This window comes from Prionailurus bengalensis, chromosome D3 (assembly GCF_016509475.1).
Source record: "Prionailurus bengalensis isolate Pbe53 chromosome D3, Fcat_Pben_1.1_paternal_pri, whole genome shotgun sequence".
NCBI classification, from domain to species: Eukaryota; Metazoa; Chordata; class Mammalia; order Carnivora; family Felidae; genus Prionailurus; species Prionailurus bengalensis.
The window spans coordinates 14069304-14096882 of NC_057356.1; the positions used below are offsets into that span (position 1 = coordinate 14069304).

The following is a 27579-nucleotide window of genomic DNA, read 5'->3' on the forward strand; positions in this document are numbered from 1 at the left end:
TCAGGGAGCCCAACCTCCAGGCCCCTGGACTCAGCCTCCCAGACTGGCCAGCTGAGGCTGGACCACTGGGGACGTGAATCCAGTGCTCACCCCATGAGCAAAGTTGGTCTGACCTTGACCTACCGCCTGGGAAGTAATCCTAGGCGCTTTCAACATAGCAACTCCAAAAACCAAACAGCAAGACCGACAGCTATTTTAAGGGGGTTCACTTCACCTAGTCAGTTAGCAAACATTGATGGCACGTCTAGTCGGTCCCAGGGCTCCAACGGGAGGGAAGGCAGGATCATCCAGTGGTCAAGGGCAGGGTCTGGATTCAAGCTGGCTGAGGCTGCTTCTTATAGGCTGTGGGATCTGGGACAAATGTCTTCACCTCTCTGAACCTCATCTGTAAAATGGCGGGAAAAGAAACACCTTCCTTACAGGGCCGTTTCAAGAATTGAAACAGATATACAGAAATCTCTGTCGGGCCCAGAGCGATGAGCAGTAGGAGGGTCTTGAGGAGACACAACTTGTAGAGAGGAAGAGGCACGGGGAATTGTCGACAGGCACAGTAACCCGCACTTTCTGGAGAGAGTGTTGTGGAGCGAGAAATAAAAATACACTGTCCCACTATCAAGAAGGGGCCTATGGCACAAAGAGAACATTCTGTGTGCTTCCACCTTAGCAAGTTCAAGAGGAAGGACCCTGTTCCTTCCAGAATCGTAGTTACCTCTAGGGGTGGGTTCTTGGTTACGAGAGCTCACGAGTGAGATTGCAAGGTGTGCTGGAAATGTTCTGCATCTTGATCCAGATGTGTGGACATACACCTGGCAATGCAGGTGGATATCCTTGTAAAAATCCACCAAAACATTAAAAAAAAAAAAAAATGGGACACCTGTGTGGCTCAGTCGGTTAAGCGTCTGACTTCGGCTCAGGTCGTGATCTCGCGGTTTGTGAATTCGAGCCCCGCATTGGGCTCTGTGCTGACGGCTCACCGCCTGGAGCCTGCTTTGGATTCTGTGTCTCCCTCTCTCTCGGCCCCTTCCCTGCTCATTCTCTCTCTCTCTCTCTCTCTCTCTCTCTTTCTCTGTCAAAAATAAATAAAAAAACATTTAAAAAAATCCAACAAGCCTGTGCCTTTCAGATTAGTGCGCCATATTGGGTGTGGGCTATTCCTCCATTCAAAAGAGAGGGCCAGAAATAAATGGAGGGTCCGGGGGAGACCACAGGAAGGGCCAGGCCAGGAGAGAAAGGAGGAAAAGCTCAGGGACCTGGCTGAGCACCTTGAACCCCAAGCCATGCTCATATTCCCTCCTCTCACTGAAGCCACACCTCCGTGACGGGCTAGGTTCTCAAGGTGGTCCTTGGAGCAGCAGCATGGATGTCAAGTGGGAAGGTGTTAGAAATGTACATTTCCGAGCTGGCCCCAGACTTCCTGAATCAGGTGTCAGACCAGCCTACTCTCTCCCACGCCCCTTCCAAGGAAGCTTTGGCTTTGATGACCCCCAGTCATTCGAAAGAACTTCTTCCTTCGATTTTCACAGCTGCCCTGTCTCGGCCCCACTTCATCCTGTGGTCGCCTCTTCTGTCTCATCCCATACAGGTTTCTTTGTTCCTTTTACCCCTCCCCACCGTTCTGGAGACTTCAGTCATCATCTACCTACTCCCTCCCCCACCAACTCTGGAGGCTTCGTCAGTCAGGTACCCGCTATCCTGTCCCCAGACTCTCCCATCAGGTCACACCTCTGTCCTGAACTACCAGCAGGTTCCTCGACCCTTCTGCCTGGGCTGAGTCTCAGCTCTACCACACCCGAACCGGGGGTGGGGTGGGGGGAGCTTGGCACTCAGTTTTATCCCCTGGGGTGTCAGTTGCCTCCCAGTAAAGTGGAAATAATCATACGTAACTCATCAGTCTGCTCTGAGAAGTAATGGAAATAAAATATGGATCCAAATCTCAGCTGTGCCACACACTGGCTGTGTGACCCCCCCACTGGACCATTCTGAGCCTGGGTTTCTTCATCTGTACAATGGGATATGGAATGCATGCACTCAGTGGAGATGTTGGGAGCGCTTCTCAGGGCCCGGAAGGAGATGACTGCTGGCTCCACCTCTTGATCTATGACTTGGCCGAAGCCTGGGCGGTTGACTTAGTTGGGGTGGACTTGGCCTAACTTCAAAGGTGCTGGGGGGGGTTGGGGGGAGGAGGGAACCATTTCTGAGGGAAGGGCTGGCCCCAGACTCCCCTTCATTTATTTATTTTTTAATTTTTTTAAACGTTTATTTATTATTGAGAGACACAGAGAGACAGAGCGTGAGCAGGGGAGGGGCCGAGAGAGGGGGAAGACACAGAATCCGAAGCAGGCTCCAGGCTCTGAGCTGTCAGCACAGAGCCTGACGTGGGGTTTGACGACCTGAGCCGAAGTCGGATGCTTAACACCGACTGAGCCACCTAGGTGCCCCTCAGATTGCCCCTCATTTAAAAACAAAAGCCCTTCCACAGCTTCAGGGGCTTTAGTGTAATAATTCCTCTTCCCTTTTCTCCAAACCTGTAAGTGCTTTAGTTCGAGCAGAAAAACAGGCCCTGGGCCATGATTAAACATCTACAGTACACTCAGTTATGTGAGCAATTTAGATTTAATAAGAGGGTTCCTGGGTTGTGTAATAAAATACAGTGAGTGGGTTATCAGGTGAGGTCTGATCTCTATTTAATTAGATGCCAGCTTCCTGTGGCTTCGGGGGACAGCAAAGGAATTCTGGGCTTGGCTGATGGCTTTTGGAGCTGGGTCTATGTTCCTCTTCAGGATATCTGTTGAAGCTAGTAATGAAATATAAAATCCAGGGGGAAAGCCTTTATTGGTGCCGTAAACTAAGGAAGCTTGGCATCCACGTTGCCCAAAACTTCAGGTAAGTTATGCAGGATAGAGTATAGATGGGATTAGATGGGAGGGAGGTCGAAACAGATCCGTGGAAGTTCATGTGAGAAAGAATAAGTCACTGTCAAGTCAGCAGGAGAGATCCCCGAGCATACCGCTGTCAGGAATGGGGAGTAACAAGCAGCTCAATTTTTCCAGCTGGTGCCTATGGGAAGGATGCAGTAGGGGCCGCCATGTTATAGGGAACCCCATGGTGCTGCCATGGCCGACTGCCACGGCCGACTGCCACTGAGGAAAGACAGGCTTGGCGAGGGACTAAGGACACTACCTCAACTTCCCCCTGCTTCCACGATTACCAGAGAAAGGATACTATTTGACCTAAAGCTGAACTTCCTGATGAGGTTGCCCATGGCGCAAGTCTCCAGCCCGCTCCCCCAGGGGGCTGGAATCCCAAATGAGACATGTTTCACTGTAACAACTTCAATTTTCCCCTTCTGACTTCTACTGGGCCCCGAAGGATCAACAGGATGCCTAATCTTAGAAACACGTGGTTCAGTTGCCTGCACTGTATCGGCAGAAAACTCCCGTAGAAAGAACGAGCAAATAGGAGATGCTGTATCCGAAAGAATGGCACGGTGTATCCTTATGTAATGGGAAGATCATAAAGGAATCAGGGCCAACCATCAAATTTCTAATCTGTATTCTTGAGACAACTCTAAGGAATGCCACCTCTAAGAAACCATAGGAAGCATTCACGAAAGAGGCATAGCTGAGATTACGGAAGACTGAAGAGAGGCGAGCATGACTGCTGAATTAAAAGCTACGGTGGAAACAGGAAACGGAAGATTAAAACTAAGCCAGAGACTGAAGGACAATCAATGAGCACATGAAAAGATGGATAATACCGGTCATCAGAGAAACACAAATGAAAACCACACACCCTCCCTCCACACCCATCAGAATGGTTGGAACAAGGCAAAAGCAAAAACAAAACAAAAACAAAAACACAACAATTGTTTGAAACCCTGGCAATTTCAAGAGCCGTTCAGGATGTGGAACTAGTATGCATTGGTCCAGTCACATTGGAAAACTGTTTGACGGGTTCGTACAAAGGTAAACATTGACTGTCTCTATGATCTAGCAATTCCTCTCCCACACACATACCCGATGTCCGAAAAAAGACCTGCATGAGAATGGTAGTCCCAAACTGGAAACCACCCCAGGGTCCATCTGTGGGAGAATGGAAAAGCAAACTGGTCTATTAATTCAGTGGAATCCTACTCAGATGGAAACAATACAAGGAATAAACCAGTGGTACGTGTAACAGGGTGGATGAATCCCAAAGGTGTTGTGTTGACTGAGCTGAGCCAGACATAAGGGTCGTACTGTGTGATTCCATTTATATAGAGTGCAAGAGGGGCACCTGACTGGTTCAGTCGGTAGAGCCTATGACTCTCAATCTCGGGGCCATGAGTTCAAGCCCTGCTTGGGCATGAAGCCTCCTTAAAATAATCAGGGTGCAAGAACAGACGAAACGAGACCATAGTACTCTCAAAAATGCATCATATGGGTGGAAGAATGAATACAAAGAACCCAGGGGGAACATTCCGTGGTGGTAGAAATATTTTCTATCTTGACCTGGTTGATGGTTACATGGGTAACTTGTTTGTCGAAATTTTTAATTAAAGATTTCTGCGTTTTACTGTATGTTTGTGACAGTTGAACACAGTACTTTCACACGTGTGTGCGTGCACACACACACACACACACACACACACACACACCGAGTCATGGGTAACGAATCATAATCCAAGAATTCTGCACTCTTCAAATTGCCTTTATGTGGGAAGGCACCAGAAATACATTCTCACACAGGCTTATACAGTTTGCCACCTATGTGTCCTTAAAAAAAAAAGTACCCCGATATAAGCCCCAATTGACCAAATAATAAATCAAGATAAAAAATCCAAGAATGTGGTGGAGAGGATGGTGGTTTTTAAGCACTGATACTGAGTGATAAAACCAGGAAAATGAAAAGATAGATCTATTTTTTTGCCGGTGGTTATTGACAATGCAAATATCAAATAATTATCTGAAGCAAGATCTAGTCTGTGAAACTATTTTATGATAATAATAATAATAATTGGAATCTAAGCCTCCAGAATACAGTGGCAGAAACAGGGAAAACAAGGTAAGAAACTCTTTTTTTTTTTTTTAATTTTTTTTTTTTCAACGTTTATTTATTTTTGGGACACAGAGAGACAGAGCATGAACGGGGGAGGGGCAGAGAGAGAGGGAGACACAGAATCGGAAACAGGCTCCAGGCTCTGGGCCGTCAGCCCAGAGCCTGACGCGGGGCTCGAACTCACAGACCGCGAGATCGTGACCTGGCTGAAGTCGGACGCTTAACCGACTGCACCACCCAGGCGCCCCAAGAAACTCTTAAGAAAATGAACAGACACAGGACAAAAGGTGAATGCATAAGGAGGGTCATCAAGTTACTGACTGGAGAGAGGAAACGATGTAAGAGTCTAACAATAGAAGATTGGAGGACGGAATATTATGAAGGTCATAGACCTATGTCCTCTTGCTCATCTGGTGCCTTCTTACAGGGTGGGGGGTCCCTTCACCGCACAGTCTCAAGTTCCTCATCTGTAAGCAGGATCATTCACTCTAATCTGACAGGGTCACTCATCATTTGTTCATTCATTCCGCAAACGCTTTTTGAGCGCCTCCTAAGTGCCAGGTGTTGTGCTAGGTCCCGGGGACACAGAGTGGACACTTCAGCTACCTGCACTCATGAAGCTAACATCTGACGTTCTGGTGTGTCTGGGGATAATGGGGATCCGGAGAGAAATAGGACAGGGTAGGGACATGGTGGGGAGAGGGGATGCTGGGTGGTCAGCAAAGGCCTCTTTGGTGAGGAATCATTTCATCAGAAACCTGATGTCAGTGGGGGAATGAGACATGTGGCTACTTGGGGGAATAGGTTTCTAGCTGGAGGGAACAGCCAGTGCAAAGGTCCTGAGGTATAAGCATGCTCAGTGTGCTGAAGAAACAGCAGTGTGGTTTGAGCAGAGCCAGTGAGAAGGGAGCGATAGGAAAAGACCCTGGAGATAATGGGGGCTTTATGGACCACAGTGAGGACATTGGACCTCACTCTGAGTCTTCTCGGAAGTCACCGGAAGGTTTTGAACAGGGAGTGACATCATTTGACTCCTATTTTCATGGAATCCCTCTATGTGGGAGAATAAACGTAGCGGCACTGTAAGAATATGATCAACGACCATGGGGAACACACAGAGTTTGGCACACAGCCATGCTCAATAATGCTTTTTTAAAACCTTACTTCCCGTGCACGCAGGAGAAAGCAGGATTTTTTGTTATACGGGGTGGGAAAAGAGGAGGCACCTTAAATGTCCATTTGGTCCCTTATTTTTCTAATTGTGACTGTTTGCAAGGCCTGATGGACCTGCCGGGCTTTGCTCTTGTGGCTATGACTTCTGCCAAGCTCTGAGCAGTGCCTGCCACGAGTAAGTATGTAATAAGTGTGAAATCAGTACAAAAAGTCCAAATTGGTCCCTGTTGCTACATGACACGCTGGCACCAGAAGCGGGGGCAGGGTGCATTTGATCTGGAGGAGGCCAGAGAGAACAGCGGTTTGCCTCCCCCTCCCCAGGAAGAGCGCCCCCCACCCCCACCCCCCGCCGCCCCACCGGGTCATCTCTCTGCTTTGCAGGTGCTCGTCTGTAACCCTCCTGAACCCTGTCCAAAGTCCTGGACTCTTATGGAGCCCGCGGAGTTGTAGGGACACCGTGCAGCCATGAAGAGTATGAACTTCGGAGCCAGACAGACCCGGTCTGAATCTTGATTCTGCCACCTCCCAGCTGCGTGACTTCAATCCTCTCCCTGCCCCGGGCCTCAGCTTTGTCATCTGCAAAATGGGGACTTGGATAGGTTGTTGGAGCATTAAATGAGACCATTCCACACCTCTCCGCATCTCGTAGACAGGACCCAGTGCCGTGCCTAGGGCTACAACAGCGAATGGGACAGGAATGGTCCCTAGCCTTGACAGGGAGGGGACACTGTCACAAAGCCAGCCCTGAATAGTATGAATCAGTTGTAATAACTGAATGACAATGTTCATTCTCTCTCCTCTTCTCCAAATAGTCCAAAGACCCATGATCCCAGCATGGATAATCAAGCTCCTCTTTTAATGCCTCTGGCCTCAGTTTCCCCAGGCTTGTGGGAGGCTTGCTATGATCTTTGCAGGAGGGCCACCGTGCACTGAGCCAGCCTGATCCTCTTCCACAGACCTGGCCCCATCTGGGAGGACCCAGCTCTTTCGTGCTCTCTCAGGACCTAGGAGATGTCCCAGAGCACACAGGCTGTGTTTGTTGTTTGTCAATTGGGAGAGAGGCTTTGCCAGCGAGAGAGGTTCACTGAGACGAGCTCAGAGCACGGATCTCAAAAATTTGCTTTTAGACCAAATAACAAAGGGGCCCTTGGTCCATGCTTAATATTCGAACTTGAGGGAAAAAAGGTCCTGAGATTTTTCTGGCCAAGCCACTTGGGTTTTCCCTGGGAAAAGAGACAGGAGGATTGATGGAGAACCACTGGGGGCTTGTCAAGCTTTGGCTACTGATGAATTACAGGAGACTCAGCTCAGGGGGAGAGATGCACGTGCCCAGCGTAAACAGCCGGGCCTCCTTCTGTCTCAAGGACAGATTATGAAATAATAGGCCTTCCTTTCTCCACTGTCTTATTTGAGCTTGATGACAACCTACGAGGCAGGCAGGAGGGGTATATTTTACCTGTAATGGAACTGAAAAGAACAACCAACCAAAACCGAGGTCCAGAGAAGCTAAGTAACTTTCCAAGGCTACATAGCTAAGTAACTGACAACTTCTCAGAGCCAGATTAAGTGCTGGTGCCACCATCCGCGAAGACTGTACATAAATACCGGACCTGGGCCTGGAAGGAACACGCCCCCATGGCAGATGACAAAAAATGACAGCAACATTTTGTGACTCTTCCTAAGTTGGTGGAGTTTACCTCACCGCCCCTTGAATTTGCACTGGTTGTGTAACTTGCTTGACCAACGAAATACAGCAGAAGTGACATTTCCTAGTGCCCCGTATCCTGTACCACTACATTGACAAGTTCAGAATCGCCTGCCGGAGGCTGAGAGGCTAGCTGGGGTAGGGGCAAACCATCCTAGCTTAAAGCTTTCCAGATCAGCCAGCCCCCAGTTGATCTGGTTAGCGGACCACCGATGAATGAACGAGCCCCCTGGAAACCGGAAGCACCACTCAACCTGACCCAGCCTACAATGCCAACTTGCGGAATTAGGAACTTAAATAGTGACTTAAAATCATAAGCATTTGCATTTGGGGGTGGATTGTTACACAGTAGAAGCTGACTGATACATCGCAAGGAGAGGCTTCGGAGGGCCATCAGTGACCCACATCAGTCCGACTTGGAACATCCGTAGGGATAGGCCCTTATCCCCTCATGAGGCCAGAGCCTTGGTAATTGCGTCTGACGGTCAGTTCTCCTGGGTACCCACCCAGCCTGCTTTCAAGCTGGGACCACAGATGCCTCTTACGCAATAAACAGACGTAGCTGTATCCTGTTTGGAGTAAGCACTCTATAAGCTGTTCGCCAGTGGACTAAATCTAGTGTAGTGGTTAAGGGCATGGACAGTCTCGTCTCAAATGTGCTCATCAACAGTCACACTCCCTACCTCTCCGAGCCTCAATTTTTTAACCTGCAAAACGGGGAGTATTAAGAGTCCCCATCTCATAGGGCATCCGTGAGAAAGGATGAACCTAATGACATAAGCCTCTTGCTACAGTTCTAGCATAGAGCCAATGCCAACATGTGTCAGGTGTTAGCACTTCTGGGCCTTTTCTCATTGCAAGCTCCAAACAGCAGCCCACACAGCATCTTGGTTTTTTCCCCTCTATATTTCCAGGAGGAGAACATGACATCCTCATCTTGCAACAAAATAAAGGAAATAGAGAAACACATAGCCCAGGGGCTCTCAACCTCAGCACCACTGACATTTGGGACCTGATGATTCTTTGAGTGGGGGAGGGCTGTCCTGTGCCTTGTAGGTTATTTGCCCGTGTCCCCAGTCTACCCACCAGACACAAGGAGCACCTTCTGCCCCAGCTGTGAGTGTGAGAGCCAAAAATGTCTCCCAGCATTGCCAAATGTCTCTGGGGAGGGGTGTGGGGGGCAAAAGTGTCTTCAGTTGAAGACCACTGACATAGACACCCTCTTATGCCCACAAACCAGGGCAGAATTTTCTCCATCGCGGAGGGCAGCAGAAGGTGGAGAGAGGCAGCTAAAAATAACGGCTGCCCAATCAAGGATCATAAATCACCACAAAGGGAGCTCTCTCGCCCAGATGATGCCATCTGTTTCCAAGTCGGTGGTGGAGGTGCCCGGGTAAGGCAGCCGGGAGGGGAAGGCAGAGCAGGGAGGAGGTGGGGAGAGCAAGGAGGCGACGGAACCAGGTTGGGAGGGAGGGGCATTTGGAAGGCTGAGATGAAAAGAGATCACGTCTTTGGTTGGGTTCCCCAGAAGCAGACCCTGAGATGAGGATTTGTATGGCAATGATTGATTGGGATACGTGTCCACGAGAAATGGCAGGGGAGAAAGGGAGGTGGGACCAGGGAGGGAAGGTGACCAAGAGAGGGGTGTGCTACCAGTAAAGTCCCCGGAGGCTCGGTCTTGTAGGGAAGTGCTGCAGACAGTGTAGACAAGACCCCAGAGTTGTCCCCCTTAGGGTGTGAGGAGGCCACACCCCTCCCGCTCAATCACCGGGCAGGGACCACCCCCAGGAGGGTGCAAGTTCCCAGATACTCGGCTTCTCTCCCAGGCAAAGCGGGTTCCGGCTGTTGGGAGTGAACGCACACGGGGAGCCAGTGTGCACAAATATGGTGAAAAAATCGTAACGGATCGGTGCAGGGCACTGACCGCGTCTGCTACAGACACTTCGAGAAAGAACTCGATTGAAGAAATATTAATGCACAGACGCATTTGTCTTTTCTCGAACAAAGTGCCAGGTACTGTGCCCACCACTTCATGGATATGAGCCCGTTTCTTCCCACAGTAACCCGTGTCTTTTTTCCTCCTGCTTCAGGGGAAGTGGTGAACTCCGCTCTTCCTGGCACTGGATTCTTAGCTGTGAGTACGAGATTACAGGGCGTGGGGGGGGGGGGGGGATAGGAGGGGCACAGATGAAGAAGAACTTTGAGAATCGCCTGGGACGAGGCAGAAAGACATGCAGGGGCTTGCTGGCTCTTCTCTCTCCATTTCCCTGCCCTCTTTCCCTTGCTTCCCTCTGTCTGGGCAGATTAGAGCTGCCTTGAAGCCGACTCAGCCAGCCTGGCCTCTGGAGAACAGCCCAGATCAGGCCCTTTAGGTGCCGGGGCTGGAAAGGGTAGCGGAGAGCTTAGGACCCTCCGTGCGACCACCCTAGGTGCCCTGTTGCACCCAGGGGATGCTGAACACACGCCCGCCCCTCAGCTCCGGCTGATCGTTCCAGGTGGGAATGTGGAAGTTCCAGGGTGGCCAGATGATCTGATCTAAAAATTTTTTAAATGTTTATTTATTTTTGACAGAGAGAGAGACAGACAGAGCATGAGCGGGGGAGGGGCAAAGAGAGAGGGAGACACAGAATCCGAAGCAGGCTCCAGGCTCCGAGCCGTCAGCACAGAGCCCGACGCGGGGCTCGAACTCACGGACCGCGAGATCGTGACCTGAGCTGAAGTCAGATGCTCAACCGACTGAGCCACCCAGGCACCCTGAGCTTTGTTCTTTTAATGTAAAATCTCCTGAATTTTAAATCGGGCAACTCACCCCCAGAGCAAACCCAACAAGATATAGCACTGCAGGCTGAACAGAATGTGCCCGCCTCAGAGCTGTTTGCGTGTGACAGCTGGCTTCTCGGGTCAGGACAGAAGGACCATGGAATGGCGAGACCATAATGCTACATCTTACTGTATGGGATCCCACCCTTTTTAAAAAAGGTCTCTCGGGGCGCCTGGGTGGCACAGTCGGTTAAGCGTCCGACTTCAGCCAGGTCACGATCTTGCCGTCCGTGAGTTCGAGCCCCGCGTCGGGCTCTGGGCTGATGGCTCAGAGCCTGGAGCCTGCTTCCGATTCTGTGTCTCCCTCTCTCTCTGCCCCTCCCCCGTTCATGCTCTGTCTCTCTCTGTCCCAAAAATAAATAAACGTTGGGAAAAAAAAAAAAAAAGGTCTCTCTTTCTCTCTTCCAATTTTGTTCTGTCCACTCCCCATTCCTGTTACCCCCTTTCGCCAAAATGTTACACACGATGGACTTTCCAGCTTGCCTCAAATACATCATTGCCATTTTGTGCCTCGGTGCTTTCGCACATACAGTTCCCTGTGTCTGAAGTGCCCCTTCCTCGCTGCTTCCCTTCTGGCTCAGCTTCTACTCCTTCTAAGAGAGGCAACTCGTTGCTAATTTCTCTAGACTTACTCAAAGCAGAGCCAGGCCAGCCCCCCACACCTCTAATACAGAACATAACTCCCGTTTTTGTAAACCTGTACTTGATTTATACCCATACTTAACTCTAGGAGGGGAGGAATGATACAGTTTTTGAGCAACACAGTGCCTGCCCGTACAGTAGGTGTGAACACAAAGTGTGGAGTGAATGAATGAGTGAGAGAATAAATGAGTGTATGAGACTACATTCCCCCTTGGGTGTGGCGGACTGGCCTCGAGGAGATTCACACGCTAACAAGGGTCAAGGTCAGGGTTTGTGCGCTCGCGTGCTAGTGGGGGAGGGGCGGAGAAAGAGGGAGACAGACGATCTGAAAGCAGCCTCCGAGCTGACAGCAGAGGGCCTGGCGTGTGGCTCGAACTCACGAGCTGTGAGATGTACGACCTGAGCCGAAGTCAGACGCTTAACCGACTGAGCCGCCCAGGCGCCCCGGCAAGGGTTTATTTCCATGTCATGTGGTCAGGGACTCACGTGGGAACAACCACAATCCCGGGAAAGCCTGAGTCTTACGGTGAAGGCTGGCCCTCAAAATCCAGCCAGGCGGTCAGATCTCTCCCTTGGGAACTGAAGCCCCCAGAACGTTCAGAAACAGCCCTGCGTCAGAGATAGGGAGGAGATGGGACAAGGAAGCAGTCAGGGGTGCCAGAGGCATAGATATGATGCTGAGAGGACGGGGGTGGGTACCCCACAAACGTGTTGTTGTTCTTAAGCGCTTGGCACGGGAGCTTGGAAATAGAGCTGTCCTCAGCTGAGCCTTCGGAGGAGACTTCACTCCGGGCTGATACCCTGACTGCAGTCTCATCAGAGATCATGAAGCAGAGGAACCCGCTGGGCCAAACCCAGCTTCCTGATCCATGGAAACTGCGACCATAGCTGTGTGTTGTTTTAAGCCATTAAGTTTGTGGTGACTAGTTTACGTGGCAACAGATAAGAAATATACCTTATATATTTAATAAGTATATATCATAGCTAAAGTTTTTAACAGTTAACATATACATCATATATCACTTACTCCTCTATCTTTCTATCTATCTCTTGTCTATACAGTCCTGAGGCCAGACACCCACCCACTGGGCTCTCCAGGAACGGAAGCCATTATTTTCACGTTACTGGTTTGGGTGGGAAAGAGAAAGCCACAGGCTGCCCGTGCATTGCCCAATCATGACAAACACCCCAACTGTTTTTGCTTTTCTGTATTTTCCGATGTGTCAGCAAAGAACCCAAATATACGCAAAAATCCGCATTGGCAATATCCATAAGCAAAGCAAGTCTGGCTGGACCGACTTCGGGAATTAAAGGCCGAGTTCCTGAATACACCCGAGAGGACATCCTTCTCTGTATCTGCCGACGCACCTCTCCGTTCTCAGCAGTCCTACCAAGGGCTCCAGCCTCCTCTGTCCAGTCCCTGCTATTCCTTCCTCTGGGAGCCCCCTTTGTGCCCTTCCTTACATGGCTCAGGCTTGCTCATCTTCCAGGTCCCGGGTCAGACCCGCCTCTTCTAGGAAGTCCCCCTGGCTCTCCCGGGTTGGGTGAGATGCTTCCTTCACGCTCCCACGGTGGCCTGCCTCGTCCCACTGACGAGGGACGGAAGCAGAAAAACGTTCACCCTTAGCTCGGCAGGCTGAACTTCAGCCTGCACAGTTCCGACAAGGATCAGATTCGTGCCGGCGGCTATGTTCTCCAAGGGTCTCATGGCTGCCTGCACATCTGAAGGACAGTCCATAGCGAACGGGACGATAAGCACCAGGGAAAGCTTGCAAAAGTAATTTTACGAGTAGAATTTCGAAGAGGACACTGATGATCTGCTGTTCCCCGCACGTCCCCTTCCCCTCGAACACTAATCGTCTTATCACCGGCTTCGTACAGCAAGAGGGCAAGCCCTTTCTGCCCACGGGTCCTGTCTCTGTGCTACTCAAATAAACTTACTGAGTGGCACCATACGTGTCCAGAATTCTTCCTTGGCCGTTGTGCTCTGTGACCCTGCAACACAACCACACCCCCCAGGTCCCCTCACTGAAGTCCTACATGTCTCCCTAGTGCCCGCAGGCCTCCTTCTGCCCGGAGCAGGAACTTCAAAGGCAGGTACCCGTTATCTCTGAATCTCTGAACCGAATGACTGTGGGGTCGCTCACACAGTCACCAAGATGCAGTGATAGGGTCCCAAGCAGGGACGTTCATCGGACAGCTTTTAACTTCTGGCCGGCCCCAGGCTGTGGCACCTGCCGTGCGCGCCATGAATCAATATTTAAAACAAGTCCCTTCATTTTCCTAGGACCAGCACACTTGTATTGCCCTGTTGTGGGCTGGGTGTTAAATGCGGCCCCATTAGCTCATTGCAAGCATTTAAAATACAGCAGCAAGTTTTTAACACTCTGTTTAGAAATTTCCTCCTTTTCCTGTATACCGGGAGCTTCAGGAAATGGGGATGGTGTGGATCTCTCTCGAATGCTGAAAAGTCCCGTTCTTGGCTCTGTTGGCCACCCCTGTTGCCACCCCTAGGAACGCCTTACTAATTCCCCTCTTCCCCGGGGCAAACTTGCCCTGACCCTTCCAGTGCCTTCAGCGGGACAATTTCCCTAACCAAATTCAGACCCTGCCCAGGATGGTCAGGTGGGCGGTACTTGGGCTGGGCCTCACTGAGGGCTCTTTACCAAGTCTTGGCAGAAGAGGCCCCTCCCCACCAGGCAGAAGGGCTGTGCTCCTCCCTGCCTAGGCCTCCTACCTGGGGAGACCCTTCAAGGCTCCTCCTCTTCCTCCTCCTTCTGCTTTGGAGCTGGGCGGGTAGATCCCGTGGGCGCCTTTCTCCTTGCTTTCCCAGAGGCCTGGCCTCCTCGAGCTCCTGGCAGCCTGGCACTGAGCAGGTCTGCCCCCCGGCCCCGGCAAGCCCTCCCTCGCAGGGCCCCAGGCCGTGAGAACCAGCCCAGGTGAGTCCTCTGGGGCCCTGTGACCTGGACCCAGATGTCCCCATGATCCTGGGACTGTACCTGAGATGACAGGGCTGCAGCTGAAGGGAGGCGGAGAAGGTGGAGCTCCAGGCTCCCCCCTCCCTCCCGGGGCCGTGCACAGCAGCCTTTCACAACAGGGAGCTTGTTAAAACACTCAGGGCACCCGCGTGGGTGTCTCCAGAAATCTGTATCTTTAACAGGTGCCCCAGAAATGCTCACAAATGGGCGAGTTGGGGCAAGAGGGAAGGCAAGTTCGGCGGCGCAGACCCCCTCGTTAGCAGGACAGAGCGAGCAACGTCAGGAGAGGTACCAGCGTTCGCGGATGGAGGGCCAGCCGGAAGGAGACAGGCAGCAGCCTGGTCGTCTCCCCCTGAGTCTTTGCCCGACTTGTGATTATATACTTATCTGTTTGCTTACTTGTTCTTGCTGTGTCCCACACTAGAGTGTTAGCCCTAGGAGGGCAGGGACTGTGTCCGCCCAGTTCACACACAGCAACGTCCCAGGCCTAGCCTAGTTCCTGGCACATAGTAGGTGCTCAATAAATATTTGTGGACCAAATGAACGAATTAAATGGATGCATGAGAGCAGGGACTGGCAGACAGGCAGATAGGCAGATGGATGGATGGATGGATGGATGGATGGAAGGACAGATGGACAGGCCAAAGAGATAGAAAGGTGAGTGGACAGGTGTATGGACAAGCACCAGGTCTGGTGTCCAGGCAGGCTCCTGCCCAGTCCCCTGCCCTATTTCTCCACCCTAAGAATCCTTCTAAACCTTGAAGCAGCCCCCATTTTCTTTGCCAGCCTGGCCCAAGGCCCTCCTACCTCCTCAGCAGCTTGGGTTCTCCCTGAGTCCACTCCAGACAAAGGAAATCTACCCAGAGAGAGAAGGTGCCTCCTGGGTCATGCCAGAGAGTTCCATAGGCCAGGTCATAGCTGTCCTGAATAGATCTCGAAGCCTCAGACCCAAAGCTGAAGGGTGTGCTGAGGGCAGGGCTCTGATTCAGCAGCTGAGGCCCCAGGAGACTACCTTCCTGCCTTCCAGCCTCGAGATGGAGGGAGGTGTCATACTTTGTAAGAACCACACATAATAAAATAACCACTTCACATATTTCTACTACCCTGCATTAACCCTGATTAACATTTTGGCATGCTAGCCTTTTTCTAGACATATGCTTAAAAAAAATTTTTTTAAATGTTTATTTTTGGGGAGAGACAGAGACAAGGCGCAAGCGGTGGGGGGGGGGGGGGGGGGGAGGGGTGCAGAGAGAGAGGAAGACGCAGAATCCGAAGCAGGCTCCAGGCTCTGAGCTGTCAGCACAGAGCCCCACATGGGGCTCGAACCAATGGACCGCAAAATCAAGATCTGAGCCGAAGTTGGACACTTAACTGACTGAGCCACCCAGGCGCCCCTAGGCATATGCTTTTTAAAAAAATAAATTTTAATTTTTAGGGCGGTTTTAGGTTCGCAGCAAAATTGAACGGAAAGTACACAGAGTTCCTATATCCTTCTGCCCACCCTCCCAAACCTCCCCCACAGTCAACATCCTGCACAGGGTGGGAGGTTTGTTACTATTGGTGAAGCTGTGTTGATACATGGTTATCACCCAGAGTCCATAGTTTACATTCAAGTTCACTCTTGGTGGTGCGCATTCTATGGGTTTGGACAAATGTATAATGACATGTATCCACCATCACAGTATCAGATAGAATACTTTCCCTGCTCTAGAAATCCCCTTGCTCTGCCTATATATCCCTCCCTCTCCAGTACCTCCTGGCAACCACTGATTTTTTTCTTCCCCCTAGTGTTGCCCTTTCCAGAATGTCCTATAGTTGGAATCATACAGAATGTAGCCTTTTCAGATTGGCCTCCTTCACTTAGTGATAGACATTTAATGTTCCTTCACCTTTTTCATGGCTTGCTAGCTCATTTCTCTAAATAACATTGCATTGCGTGGGTGGGCCACACTTTATCTACTCACCTACTGAAGGGTATTTTGGTTGCTTCCAAATCTTCGTAATTATAAGCAAGGCTGCTGCAAACATCTGTCTGCAGGGTTTTGTGTGGACAAAAGATTTCCACTCCTTTGAGTAAAGACCAAGGAATGCGATTGCCTGGATTGAAAGGTAGGAGTATGTTTAGGCATATATTTTTATTTTTTTAAATTTATTTATTTAGGCATGTATTTTTAAAAACAACGTGCTTAATATATGAATACATTGTCCCCCTAAAAACGTGGCTGACATTATTGAGCACCTACCGTATGCCAGATGTTTCTCTGCATTTTAAACAAAGTATCGCACGTCATCGGCACAAACGCTCTTTGACAAAGGCATCATTAGCCCCATGTTACAGATAAGGAAAGCAAGGCCAGAAGAGATTAAGTAACTAGCGCAGGGTCACACACTCATGGGGCCGCGATTTGAACCTCGGAAGTCTGACTTTGGAGTCAGACTCTTAGCCAACTATGCTGGAAAAAATGAGAAAATGACAGGTAAAGCCAAAGTCCCCTTTGACCCCCTAGCCTAGACCCTAGCTTTTCCTAGCAATGAGGTCCCAAGGGCGGGGCTGAGGGGGGTGGCCCGCCCTGAAAGCAGGCAACAATGAGCGGTCTGTAGAAAAGTTTGCAGCAATAATAAAACCGACTGAAGTCAGTCTGCTTTTTATTATCACTGAGCAGTGTCTCTTTTAACCAAAGTCAGTGATGAAATAAATACTCCTCCCTGAGAAAGTATTTTGTTTGTCTAAGTTGTAAACCACTGCTGCATTACTGTTAAGTTTTGAGAATAAGTTTCAAATCAGCCCATTTTTATTACTTTTAGTGAAGATGGTATTATACCTGGAAGCTAATTCAGAGAACCCCCTGGTTATACACTGGATCCCGACACAGGTAGACTCAGCTACATTTCAAAAGTTCCTAACAGTTTGGAATTGTTCAAAGTCACCTTTGGGCTCGGTTTGTGTCTCCAACCTCTGGGATAATATATATTCCTACATTTAAGCAGTAGGTTCAAAATAAACAGTGATTATAGACACGGAGAAACAACAGAAACAAAGTATTCCAGTCACTCTTTGTCACTACCTGGAGTGGCATTTAAAACTTATCTGTGTTTAAAACTTGAGTGAAATGGAGAACAAATCGCTAGGTATAATATTTTTTGTTCTCTGTTTTGTAAGGCACAGATGTTTCACTCATTCATGATCATCTTTAACATTGAAATTCATTCTTTAAAAGCAAAGACCAAACCATGAGAATAATAATTTTTATTATAGAATTGTTATTGCAAGTAGTCTTGTCATCCAGAGGAGTGTTAAAAATTGATCTGTTCTAAGTATCAAATATCCTCTAAGGTTAACTGCTTCCCAGAGGCACTCTGTGCTGTGAATTACTCGTGTATGTTTCCAACCTTGCTTTCCATGGATACATACAAATGCAGGTATCAGTAAAACATACAGTGTTATTTTGTATATGTACAGATGTTGAAATAGACATGAATATTATCCCTTTTTACGCTTTGCCCTGTAACAACTTTCTTTTCTTCCTCTACAGGATGTGTGAGATCTCGTTACATGAAGGCTCACAGATCTACCTCTTTCTTCTTAAATTGCTGTGTCCGTTAAAGAAACCACATTGTACTTATTCACTCCCCTCCTAATGGGCACTTAGGCTGTTTCCAGTTTTTTTACTATTATAAACAACGTGCCCCTTGGCCGCAGCTGCTCTAGACATGGCAAGGTCAGAGGCAGGCTGAGTTCTCAGGTTAATAGGTCCTGTCAGGTGCCATCCTGAAGGCTGTTCCAGCCTGTAGCTTCTGACAGTCCAGGGTTATTTTCACCCTTGCCCTTTCTCCAGACAGCCCAGGGCCAGGCGAGGCTCGGGATGCCTTTCTCATCTCAGGTGGCATCTCTTCCACGGATCCCGTGATCCAGTGGCTGTCACAAACCCTGCACCACGAGCCTCGTGATCTGGGCTATGTAGGCAACCTTGCCCACCCTAACACACACACACACACACACACACACACACACCATCCCTTGGTCAGTCCACGCCAGTGAGAGATTTCCAGGCCTGATCATGTTCCCCTGCTCTGATTTCCCGGGCTGGCAGCTGGCACTGGGGATCCCAGGGGCTGTTCTCATTGCCTGTCTACACTCGAAGCTTCTCTCTCAAACATTCCCCTGGCCATCCATGGCCCATACCTGCGAGGTACAGTAGGCATGATTAACTCTCCTCTCCCTTTTATATACATGCCTGCCTCCCAAGCTAGCCTGTGATATCCTTGAGAGTAGGGACAGTGTCTTGTTCACTGGGTCCCCAGAACGTGGCACAAAATAGGTGTTGGTACACTGGAGAGTTAACAAGTGATAAATGAAATAATTACAGCGACTCCGTTGGGCACCATTCTTTATGTGCATTTTCTCATTTAATCCTCACACAGTAGTAGAGTAGATGTCTCCTGTGAGATAGGTAATTAGCTTTATTTTATGGTTGAGAAAACCAAGGCTCAGAGAGCTGGAGCATGTTGCCTGAGGCCACACAGCAAGTTCCTCCATGAGCAGGATCTGAACCAAGATGTGCCTGACCTCCGCTGGGGATACTCTCTAGCTCGTGCCATCTGAATAGGTCAAGTTTGGGAGTTCAGAGGTGAGACAGGCACCATTTGCATCCTCAATTCCTTAGCCATATTAGAAAGCCTTAGGTTCCCACCCTCTCTCACCAGGATTGCTGTGAACACCTGCTAACTGTAGGTCTCTTGCCTTCCCTTCATGCCCATCCAGCTGGGTGTCCATCTGAATTTATCTGCCTTCTTCCTTGACTCCCCACTACCCAAGTTCCATAAGCTGTCTGGCAGCCCTTCCTTGACCCAGACCTGCCTGTGTCCCAGGCTCACCTCTCTTGATCACTCACCACCCCAGCTCCACGTTCCAGCCACACCTGGCTGCCTTCAGTTCTGTGGTTGGTTGCCCCTCCCTCTTCCTCACCCCAGGGACTTTGCACATGCTGCTTCCTCCACCTGGAGCACTTTCCCCTCTCTCTCCCTCCCTCTGCGGACTCAACCTTCAGATCCGTCCCATGAAAGCTGCCGGGATTCTCATTGGAAGAAAAGTCTGGCCCTTGTTATCAAGCTGCAGCCCTGATCTGGGGTTTGGGATCACCTGACTCAGCCCCAGGGACTAATCTCAGCCATGGGGACATATAGCAGCAGTGGCAGAGGAGGGGGGAGAAAGCCACGACTGGCGGCCAAGGTTGCCCTGGCCGTGAGGCTGGACCCCATCGCACGGACACTGATTTCTTCTGTGCCTGCATGGAAGGACCTCCCTCAAGAACTGCCCTGGAAGGGAGAAAAAGCCAGTGTTTTTTTGTTTTTGTTTTTGTTTTTTTGCAGATGCTGGGAGAATGATGTCCACAAGAGGGACAGGGGAGGACCAGGCAGGGGACAGCATGTCCAATCCAGGACTTGTTCCATTTGATCTTCAGTCTTCAGAACAGCCCAATGAGTTCAGCAGTCTTGGTCCCATTTTATAGATGAAGCGTTAGGGGCTCCAGAAATAGAAAAAGATTGTTGAGAGGCACGGGCCCACTTAAGAAAAAATGGGAGTGGGGCACCCTCATGGCCACCTGGGTCTCCTCCTGGACCACAGACCCTGTGTCACTCAGAAGGCCCAGCTGCCATCGTGGGCTGGTCGGTGGCACATGGTGCCCTTGTGATGGGATCCAGCTGGGGACAGACGGGGTCTGGGCCCAGGGCCAGGAGGGGCCTGGCCAGCAGCACCAGGGGACAGGGAGCCCCTGGGCCCAGAGTCTCTTTGTGGGGGGCCTCCCTGTCGGCGGCTTCAGCGCCAGGATCCCGGCGACCATGGGCGATTCTGGGATCAGTGGCTGTGCGAGGAGACTGAGGCTGGACAGGTGGCCCCTGGGCACCCTCACGTGGGTGGTGGGGGTCACACCATGCTTCTCAGGCCCCCTGGAGAAGGGCCTGTTCTTCGCAGGCAGGGGGGAGTTGTCATTCTAGACACCCTGGGGGCCGCTCTGCGATGCACGCCTGAGCTGGAGGTGTGGCCTCAGACGGCCACTGGCCTCACCTTACGTCTGGGCCGGGGCCGGGGGCCACCCACCCCCTCCTGCCTGCAGCTGCAGGTGTCAGAGAAGCGCGTCTTGCTGCGGGAAGATCATGGTGCGCCCGCTCCTCACGTGGGTGACATGCCCTGTGTGACAGGCAGTGGCCCTGCCTGGCAGTGACCGAGGGTGGGAACGTGCTCCAGCTAGAGGTGGATACACAGGGCATCCACACCCCGGGCCCCGCGCCGGCAGCCTCAGTGGATGCCGTAGCGCGTCTACACCTCAGGGACCTGCCCGAGCCCACAGACACACGGGCTGGGCCTCTCACGCAGGTGCGCCCTTGATCTCCAGCCTACCGCGGCCGCTTGAGGAGTCTGGTGGTGAACCCAGCCCCTATCACCTTGCCTCGCTCTGTGGGCATCCAGTGGGCAGTGGGGACCAGCGGCTGCCCAGTCGCCCAGTGCAGCTGGCCCTCTGGGACTCTGGCTCCAGGCCCCAGCAGCCACGCAGGAGAGTCCTCAGGGGCCCCTGCCTGGGGTCCGCAAGAGATCTACCCCAGGTAGGCTCCCACCTCTCAGAGCTTCTGGCCCCTGCACTCCGCCCATGTCACACAGTTGATGTATATTTATCTGGACTCTAGATTCTAGGGGTGATGGATCTTTATTTCCAGAAATGGTATAAGTTATACCTAACTTTTTAAAAAAGTATTTTTGAAAAAGCCACCGTAAACTGGGATTTTTAATACGTTTTGTCTTTCAACTCTATTATGAGATTTGCTTCCACCAATTTTTAATAACATAAGAAATCTGCCCTGCTTCTTAAAAATTAAAGTAACTTCTGTTAAAAAAAAAAAAAAAGGACAAAAAACACGAATTGGGAGTGGGGCAAAAGTGCCCTGGCTGAGGTTTCTTGAATTCTGATGTACACATGGGTCACATGGGGGGGGTGGGTCTTGCTGAACTATTGATTCTGATTCTGCACAACTGGGGCAGAGCCTGAAATTCTGCAGTTCTTTCTTATTTATTTATGACCATTGAACTGTAATTGACATGCAACACTGTGTAAGTTTAAGGTACGCAGTGCATTGATGCGACGCATTTATATATCGCCCGACGATTAGTCAACACCTCTATGACGTCACATAATTATTATCTCTTTTTTGTGGTGGGAACAATCAAGATCTTGTCTCTTAGCAACTTTGAAGTTTATAATACAGTCCTGTTGACTCTAATCACGAGATGCTATATTTCTAACCGACTCTCAGGTGGACCACATTTTGGGCAACCACTCATTCGATAAGGTGCCTTTCAAATATAACAACAACCCCCCTTTTTCAAATGCAGTCTTGTGCTCTACATCCCTGAGGAATGTCTGAGTTACGCTGACCTTCAGATCCATGGTAGAAAGTTTAAAAGTCTGTGTAAGGAGGGGGCACCCAGATGGCTCTGTCGGTTAAGCGTCAGACTTCGGCTCAGGTCGCCATCTCACGGTTCGTAGGTTGGAGCCCCGTGTCAGGTTCTGTGCTGACAGGTGGGAGCCTGGAGTCTGCTTCGGATTCTGTCTCCCTCTCTCTCTGCCCCTCCCCTGCTTGCACACGTTGGTGCTCTCTCTCTCTCTCACACAAAATAAATATTAAAAACATTAAAAAAAAAGTCTGTGTAAGGAAAAGCAACCCCCTGAAACCAACACGTATTTATTGAGCACTTACTATGTGTCAAATCCAGCCAGGCAGGCCTGTGTCTGTTACACCTGTGCTGGTTTCCTGCCGCTGCTGTAACAAGGCTTAAAATAACAGCCACTTATTGTCCTATAGCTCTGGAAGCCGGAAATCCTTAGTCAAGGTACCTGCAGGGCCACATGTCCTCTGAAGCTTCTAGAGGACAATTCGTTCCCCGCCTCTCAGTTTCTTCTTCTTTCTTGCAGATCACATTTATTTTCTTATTTTTTTCTTTTAACAAACTTTTTGTTTTGAAATAATTCCAGAGTCACAGGAAGTTGCAACAATTGTATGGGAAAGGGGGAGGGGTGGTCCTAGGTACTCTCAGCCTCTCGTGTTGCTGGTGATCCTTGGTATTCCCTGGCTTCCTTCCTCCACTAAGGACCCCCATCATTAGACTTGGGCCCACCCTAAAGCCAGGGTGACCTCATCAAGAAGTCCTTAACGTGATCACATTGGCGAAGACCCTATTTCCAAATAAGGTCCCATTCACAGGTATGGGGAGCTACGACTTGGATATATCTTTTTTGGGGGACTCTGTTTAACCCTCAGCAAGAGGTAAAGATAGGAATGGGAATGAAAAGCATCCAACTGGATACTGAACCCCATAGATTCACTACTGTAGTGGGTTGTGGCTGGAGGTACCCAAATCGACCCCCACCTTCTGCAGGAACCCACTCCTCCCCACCCCCCACTGACGATCCCCCCCACCCCCCCCCCGACGATGGGTCCCCCCTCTCCCTTCCTGACCCCTCAGTACTGATGACACTGCCTCATTCTACAGAACGTAGTATTTTCCTACAGAATCTAAAATCACCGACTGGACTGCAGGATCCCAGAGGTCATAGACCTGAGAAAAGCCCCTCATCTTTTGGTACGAGGTGAGGACACGCTGGCTACTTTTAGCACTGGAAGGTTAAGATCACATGAGCGTCTGCCTTTACTTTTTCTTTATTCTTTCGTGATGCATGTGAACCGATTATTCACCCCCTCAACATGCCGGGCGCTGGGGTAGAGCTGACCCCAGTCCCAGGCTTAGCGAGAGGAGGCAAAGGCAATGTCAGACCCTGTCTCAGGCACTGCTTCTCTTGAAATCCCAGGGAGCATTGTCTTTGGAGCTCTCCGGCGTGGGTGCCTTAAACATGGTGCTGGGGAGGCCACCTGCCACTGAAACGCTGCTCGCCCTGACTTCGTGGGGGGTTCCAGCTGTTGCCTTCTGTCTAGCCCAAGGAAGTTAGCTACATTGCACAGTCAAGCCCAGACTCCCGAACATCCCTTTGGGGGTGAGGCTCGGCCAAAGCCACCGACAAACTGGGTCGGGGCTGAGAGTCACGAGGGGCTGAGAGCCCAGGACCCAAACATTTGTCCTTTGGACTCTGCCAAAGTCCTCTCCAGAGGTGGGACAGGCAGGGGGGGCCAAGCCCTAGAGGTTACCTCTTCTCCAACTGCTGCCAGGGAGTGTGGGAGCAGGGACCTTCTTCCACAAGGCAGCCCTTCAGGACTCTGAAAGTTGCTCTGACATCTTTCCAGACCATCTTTAAGAGATTGGTGAGGAGTGGGACAGTCAGGCAGCTGCGGCCCAGATCTGCATGTCCAGAATCTCCTGTGGCTCCCGCTCTGGGCCAGGTGTCTCTGAGGATGGTCTGCAGCCACTGGCACCACAATCACACGAGGACCTGGTAAAATGCAGGTTCCAGGGCCCCACCCCAGCCTTTCTGAGTCAGACTCCTGACCAAGCAACCTGGACAGCCACACAGAACCTCACACTCAGAAGGGCCCCCAGGCTTCTGCTGAGATTCTCTGCCGCCATCTTGAAATGCTCATTAATTTGTGAGCCCCACAACTCGTAGAGCCAGGCCTGGTTAGAATCTCTGGAAGTGGGGCCTGGGAATCTCCTTTTTTTTTTTTTTTTAGCCTGGTCCTCGGGTGGGTCAGATTTACGCTCAAGTTTATGAGCTGACCCGCTAGGGATTCTAAAGTATGAGAGCGCAAAGGTGGGGGAAGTTTCTGAATCCTCTCGCTTAAGAAGGCAAAATGCATTGCACGCTGTTTCTTTTCCAAACCCCCAACAGCTTGCCCGCCTGTCCTTGGCCACTCAATCCGCTTGTCTGTAGGGGTGTCTTCCTTCGTCTACGGGAATCAGTCTCAAAATGCCCGGGCACCGTACTCTTCACTTATCTGGACAAGGGAGAGTACGAGGGAGGGGAGGAGGAGCTGGCGGGGGAGAGGTAGGGACGGGAAGAACCACAACCCAGTTCTGGTGACAGGCGTGTGTCCTTTACACTTGGGTTTGGGACACTTATTCGTAACCACGTGCCCTCTTCCTCCTCCTCCTCTTCTCCGTTGACCACTTACAGAAGGGATCACTACTGTCAAACCATTCTTGCTAAGTTGCGATGCAGTCCCGTCTCGTGGGCTGAATCGTGCTCCCCGCCGGCCTCTGATTCAGGCACTGAAGTCCTCACCCCTGCAACTGATAACGTGACTTTGTTTGGAAATAAAATCATTGCAGATGGAATTAGTTAAGAGGTCCGACCGGGGTGTGGGGGTCAGTGCGATATGACTGGTGTCCTTAAAACAGAGCACATACGAAGAGCGAGACACACACAGAGAAAGATGATGCACAGGAGAGTTAGGGCCTTAGCCGCTTCTAAGTCCAGGGACACCCGAGGCCACCAGAACCAGGAAAGGGGTGGGGGGCAGATTCTTTCCCACAGCCCTTGGAAGGACGGCCCCTTGCCAGCACCTTGATCTTGGACTTCCAGCCTCCGGAACTGTGAGATGGTAGAATTATGTGGTTTATGCCTCCCAATCCGTGGCGGTCGTAGCAAACTAGTATATCTCTTCTTCAAGACGGTCAATAGCCCGCAGCCCCAATCCCAAAAGAGATACGGCCCCTCACATTTCAAAAGTGGGGCCATGGCACCCAGAAGTGTCCATAATATGCTTGGTGGCCCCCAGCACGTCCAGCCCTGACAAGGCTGAGACTTGGAACAGCCTCTTTCCTCCAGGCAGCCTCTTTCTTCCTTTCTGCTGTGATGCATCTCCCACATCTCGTGGGCGGAGGTGACAGAGGGAGCCAACGCGTCCACCGGCCACGGCTCTAACTGACACGATCTGGTCGTTCAGTTGCAGCCGCCGTGGAGGGTGGCTGAGCCCATTCAGGGGCTGAAGCCGCCCACTTGGGTGTGTCTTTCAGCCTTGCGTGTGGGAGGACACCGCCATCAGGCTGTCAGCCGGCGCCTCTCGGCCCGTCAAAGTCACGGGGGAGAAAAAGCCACTCCCGCATCCCTCCCAGGAGACGAGGACCCTGGACGACCGATTTCCGATGGCTTTCTTTCTCCTGTTACCAGCCAGTCTCAGAATTCGAGGAATGACTCAAGGGTGTCCTTGTGCTGTCACCAAAATGTTGTCCGCTGTTCTCTGCCCCTGCTAAAAGAGCAGGCCATGTATTGCCGGCCTGGGAACCTCCGAGAGCTTTGGCAGCAATGGGCTGAGGGAGCCTCAGGTCAGTGTGCGGTCCACACAGCCTGTCCCGAGGCAGGGAGCACAGCCCACTTCAGGGAGGCTCATTTTGGCCACCCCTGAGGTCTTACTAGAGGAGTGGGGGTTCGCACCGCATTCACTCTGCTTCCGACCTAGCCCCGTGAGCTCGGGTCCTACAAGGGCACTGTCCCACTACATTGATCTTTATGAGCCACACGTGGCCTTCAGTCACGTTAATCCTCTCTCGTTAGGGACACAACTATCAGAAGTAAACGGACTCAGATTCAAATCCTGGCTCTGCCACTTCCTGAATGATCCCCGGTGAGTCACACCACATCTTTGAGCCTCAGTGTCTTCGTCCGGAAAATGGGGGTCATAGCTGAGATGGCTTTGTTTGTTTAGAAAATGCTAATGCAGGGCCCCTGGGTGGCTGGGTCAGTTAAGTGTCCCGACTCCTGCGTTCGGCTCACGTCATGATCTCAGAGCCATGAGATCAAGCCCTGCATGGGGCTCCGAGCTCTGTGCTCCCAGAGCCGGCTTAGGATTCATTTTCTCTCTCTCTCTCTCTCTCTCTCTCTCTCTCTCTCTCTCTCAAAATAAATAAACTTAAAAAAAAGAAATGCTAATACATATCAGAGGCTATGTGCAATGCTCAGAACACGGAAAATGTCCAAGCAAGGGTGGTGGTGGTTGTTTTTATCAATTCACAGACCCTTTAGAGCATTTTCTTGCTTATCCATAGAGAGACTTTCAAACTGGATCATCTGTGGTCCCTTGGGTTTCCAAAATCCAAAATCACCAAAATGCTAATGTGAGCAATTATATGACTTACACCTTGGCCCTAAGACCAGAAGGTCTGACCTTGCATCTGCACTGGTGTGCAAGCCTCTTAAAAAGGTATACTCAAGTCAAGGTGCAGATACATTTTTTTTTTCCTTCGAGAAAGTTTCTGGCTGTTATCAGATTCTCAAAGGGGTTCTATGTCTCCCAAGGGATCATCTCTGGAAATGGTCTGAGCAGGTTGCTTGTGCCTAAGGGACCGGAGAAGGGACCCACCGTTTACCAAGCCCTACTATGTGCCAAGCTGACATAACATCATCCCTGTACTAACAACTGGATAAAGTAGACCCTATCACTCTCACTTTCCAGTTGAGGAAACAGAGGTTCCAGGTGCTCAAACTGGGGGATAGACACTGGCCTTGGTCTCTTGCCTGCCCCACGGCTGGCACAGGCCTCTCTGATGCCAAGCTGGGCTCCATCATCGGCACTGAGCTCCCTCTGGGAAATGGAGCAAGGTACCCTAGCCGGGAAGTGCATGCCCTGCCCCTGGTCAGATCTCAGCTCGAGCCTCACCCCACGGAGTTTCCCACTGACGTATCAGGGACCATGGGACAGCCCCTCTCCAATTCTGTGAACGACCTCCCTTCAGGTCCACAGAGAATCCACAGCCCTGAGTGAAGCGTCCACCTCTTCTCCAGAAAGTAGCTGGCACCTGGCTTAGACCACTCTCGGTCCCTCTCTCGTGCTCGCGGCATGCCGTGCCAGAGGCCATGCAGTTGTTAAAAGCCTGGGTCCTGGAAGCAGGGAGAATTCTGACTCTGCCACTTATCAGCTACGTGACCTTGAATTATTCTGTGAACCCCTCTGTGCCTCACTTTCTACATTTCTACAGTGAAGCTAATAGCACCTATTTCACATGAGAGAGTGTTACCTTTTTCTTGTGCCTTCTCCTATCAGGGACACCCTCACTTCTTTCTCCATCTATGTCCTATTCTCCTACTGGAGAATTCCAAGCAGGTTCCATGCCCACTGGGGAGCTCCATGTGGGGCTTGATCCCACAACTGCGAGATCACCAACTGAGCCAATGTCAAGAGTTGGATGCTTACAGGCATCCCAGGGTGAGAGATTTTTTTTTTTAATTTTTTGTTTGTTTATTTTTGAGAGAGACAGAGCATGAGCAGGGGAGGGGCAGAGAG

The 27579-nt window shown here is 50.8% G+C and overlaps 1 protein-coding gene and 1 long non-coding RNA gene across 3 annotated transcripts in view; one reads left to right on the forward strand and one right to left on the reverse strand.

Moving 5' to 3' along the window:
- NOS1 (nitric oxide synthase 1) overlaps nucleotides 1-27579 on the reverse strand; it is a 187803-nt gene that overhangs the window by 146399 nt on the left and 13825 nt on the right. The gene's annotated exons all lie outside the window — the stretch shown is intronic.
- LOC122470275 lies at nucleotides 14097-14891 on the forward strand. Its single transcript, XR_006293879.1, has 2 exons — nucleotides 14097-14316; nucleotides 14538-14891. It is a non-coding gene; the product is annotated as an uncharacterized LOC122470275 (long non-coding RNA).